The following is a 4,074-nucleotide window of genomic DNA, read 5'->3' as shown; positions in this document are numbered from 1 at the left end:
GGTATTCTTGAATATCACATATAACCAATATTGTTCCTAAGTTTACGTAGTCTTTTATCAATAGCCTCATCAACCAAGTAGGATGATGTTTCATAATATTACTAACTACGTGGTAATGGATCAGTTAACACCCACCTTCTCTAGTGCTTTCCACCCTTTTATGACAACAGAAATCATCTTTTCTCACAAATTTTTGTTGAAATTTGGTTTTAAATTTCTCTCACAATATCACAGTTATTCATAGGTTTAATTTTTCATCCTCAAGGGACTATGTGTTAACATACTAAACATTTGATCGAGATGATTTCAATTTCCATGGTTTTGACCACATTTGAAAATCTTATTGTGGTTAAAAAAATATATCAAAACATAGATTTCTTTGTTAGTTTTTTCATGTGTTTTAACCAAACCTTGTATAACGACAGACCAAAAAATAAAATCCATAATGCAAAACCATTTTCAACTTCCTTACTGTTGGGCCCTGCTAATTTAACTGGTCGATAATCTCTTCAAGTTTATTCAATCTAGATGTACCACCCTCATAAAAAGGTCTGGTAAGGGATACTAACACCCGAGAGTACATGCAGACTAACTGAAAACCAAAAAGTAGAAATCACATGGCTTCATGGCTTGATTTTAGTTGAAGGAGCGAACCAGCTAAAGCCCACATATCCGCAGTAACACATGGGCAGTGACTTATCACGAAGTTGGTTGGTGGGAGAGAGTATTTGGGTCAACATGGGGCACACGTACATTGAAAAGTGAAGCCAAATTCCCACATTGCTGCATTCAAAGGGCGATTCCCCAAACCAACAAAGTTGACTTCTATTCCAAAATAGAACTTTCTCCTTGGTAAAGTTTTCCAATGCCTAAATATTTAATCCTTCTATCCATTGAAATGTTTTCATGTCTATGCTCAGGTCACTCTAAACAAACGAGGTCAGCCGTTTATTTACCACGTCTAGTTTATTACCCTATATATTTAATGATTGTAAGAGAAGGGTCTTTGCCATCCTTTCTCTTCCTTCCTGTGAGGGAACCCTTTGAATTCCTACCAGTATGATGCTTAACCTCACCGAGATTAGAGTGCTCCTTCTCTCCATCGTCATAAAGAACATGAGAGTTACCCTACTAATTTGCCTTCAAAACCTCCCCCGAATACCAATGTTTATATTCATCCCAATAAATGGAGATGGCATCTCCAACTTTAATTGTATACGCTCGCATACTGAACTATAACGATGAACGTTTCTTTATATTATGGAAATATTCCCCGAATCTTCAATATCTTAAACCCAGCCGAGAAAGAGGAATGGATTATTGTTCATTTGGTGTGTGACTTTCCTGGACTTTAACCTTCACAAAAGTCGACGGGGAAAGGGCATACGATCGGTATAGGAATATATATGGACAAATGAATGAACATGATGAACGAGCACTCGACCTACTTGACATGACAGAGGAATGGAGGGTTTGAGGATTCGTTATCGACAATACCTCAAACTCTAGATCTTGAGTCATTGCTCATTTTCAAAACAGAACCACCCGAAACTTATCCACAACTTAATTTGTATAAAATTATATAAAAACACAATTCGATGCATTGTCATTTTAAGCATAAAACATGGCCTGAAACACTCAAACAAGCCGTACATTACGCAATTTTTTAATTGCAAAAGAAATTACTGCTTTATGTCCAACGCGTGAGGATAATGTTGAGATTTTCTGTTTGGAGCAAAATAGGAAAAATCTCAGGTGATGACAACAATAGAATTCAGGTCCTAGATTAGCTCCAGGTTGTTGGGAGGGAGTTAATGCCTCCTATATTTGATGTGAGTGAGTTAATGAGGCTGTTAGATTCTCTGTGCTATATAACAGGCAACCATTCGGATGGTTTGCTGAGAGGGTGAGAGTTTTATGAGGTTTTCACTATGTAATCTCCAATTTGATTAATAAATTCCTGATGCCTATGTTTGGTGGACGTAGCCCAGATTGGTTGGGTGAACCACGTTAAATACTGTGTCATATGTGTTTGATATTCTGCTGTGTTTATTTTGTTTGTTGTGCCTCTGGATTCCAACAAGTGGTATCAGAGCATGTTGGAGGTGCTACCTGGAGGAGCTGACTGGAGGCGCTGCATGCGTGACTGCTGTGAATACCCGCGGTGGTTTTCTGTGCGTTTTTTTGGCTGGAGAAGTGAATGCGTTGTTCGCTGTTAGCGGTGTAAAAACCTGTGCGCGTGGAGCTGTTGGTGGTGCGTTTGCTGAGGTATGTTGTTTCTGTTGCTCTCCGTGTGATTTCAACTCTGAGCGTGGATATATGGATTAAAAACAACATGGATATATGTTTTTTGGAAAACGGCATGGATCTATCACAAACGGCGTGGATCTATTACAAACGGTGTGAAAATTTTTAACACAGCGTGGGTATGTAGTTATATATCTGCGTGGATATATACCTGCGTTTAATTAATATCACACGGTGTGGGTTTGTTATAACACCTGCGTTAATATATTGAAAACGGTGTGAATTAGATTTAAAAACCTGCGTGGGTATAGCTATATATTTCCAACAGTGTGGCTTTATTTGGTGTGTGGGAATATATATTAAAAACAGCGTGGCTTTATTTGGTGCGTGGCTTTAAAAACAGCATGGATTTATTTTGATAACAGCGTGGATATATTTGAACCAACGTGGATATATATAACCGGCGTGGAAGTATGACGTGCGTTTTGCAGTTTTGTTTTTTGGTAAACAGAATTAGCGCAGAAATGTATAATTTAAGTGTGCAGTCAATTTTTTTTTAAAAACACAGTGCCAGTTGTATGTGGGAATGTTTATGCACAGTCAATGTTTATGTGCTGGGACATCTGGTGCATATGTGCATATTTGTGTGCTGGGATATTGAAGTTTTTTTTTAAGCATAGGCATATGACAGATATATGTATGCGACTTACAAAGGTTAGATAGTTGCTTGTTTTTTAAAGGCATAGGCAGTTTTTTCTATTGTTGGTATTTAAAGTTGGATATTGGAGATTATTGTGTTTTTTGATACAAAATGGCGAAAACTCAAAGTGCCCGGTTTGAAATTGAAAAATTTAATGGCAAAAATAATTTTGAGATCTGGAAGGTAAAGATGCACGATTTGCTGGTTTAACAAGGTGTGGCGAAAGCACTGTTGGGGAAAAACAAAAGACCTCCTTCCATGACGGAGGATGAATGGGATGAGATGGACGATAGAGCTCTGAGCACAATTCGGTTATGTCTGGCGGACGATGTTCTGTTCAACATTGTGTCAGAGAAATCCGCCGCAGGCTTGTGGTCAAAGCTTGAAAAGCTCTATATGACGAAATCTTTGACAAATCGGATTCTCCTGAAACGACAGCTTAATGGTTTGCGAATGAAAGAAGGTACCTCAATTGCTGATCACCTGAATGTTTTTAATACCTTATTGGTGCAATTAGACAGTCTAGATGTAAAATTTGATTCAGAGGATAAGGCAATAACTCTATTATGTTCATTGCCCGAATCCTGGGATCACTTTGTTACTTCCATAAGCTTTAGTACATCAGATATCCTTGAATTTGACGATGTTGTTGGAGCCTTGTTAGCTAAGGAGACGAGGAAGAGGTCGAATGCAGACACCTCTACATCAGAGGTAATGATGGCCAGAGGTCACTCATAAGAGAGACACTCCGGGGGAAAGAATAGCGACTCTCGTTCGAAGTCCAAAGGAAAGAAGCCCAAGGTGAAGTGCTGGCATTGTGGCAAGGCTGGACATTTGAAAAAGGATTGCTGGAAGCAAAAGCAGGCTGCTAAAGAAGGCTCTTCGACAGAAAAGAAGGAAGCCAACACCACAGATACAGGTTCAGTATCAGGTTCAGGTATGAGTGATGAGGTATTGTCTGTTAATGTTTCAAAACATGATCAACATTGATTGTTAGATTCCGGGGCATCTAATCACATGTGTATTCATAAAGATTGGTTTAAAACATATAAATCAATTGATGATAGTGTTGTGTACATGGGTAATGATGTAAAATGTAATATTGTGGGAATTGGGAGCATACAACT

This window comes from Pinus tabuliformis, chromosome 4_1 (assembly GCF_031772625.1).
Source record: "Pinus tabuliformis cultivar Carrire ecotype Pingquan chromosome 4_1, CPIR1, whole genome shotgun sequence".
Taxonomy (NCBI): domain Eukaryota; kingdom Viridiplantae; phylum Streptophyta; class Pinopsida; order Pinales; family Pinaceae; genus Pinus; species Pinus tabuliformis.
The sequence above is the reverse complement of the archived record's forward strand: the minus strand, read 5'-3'. Positions refer to the sequence as shown.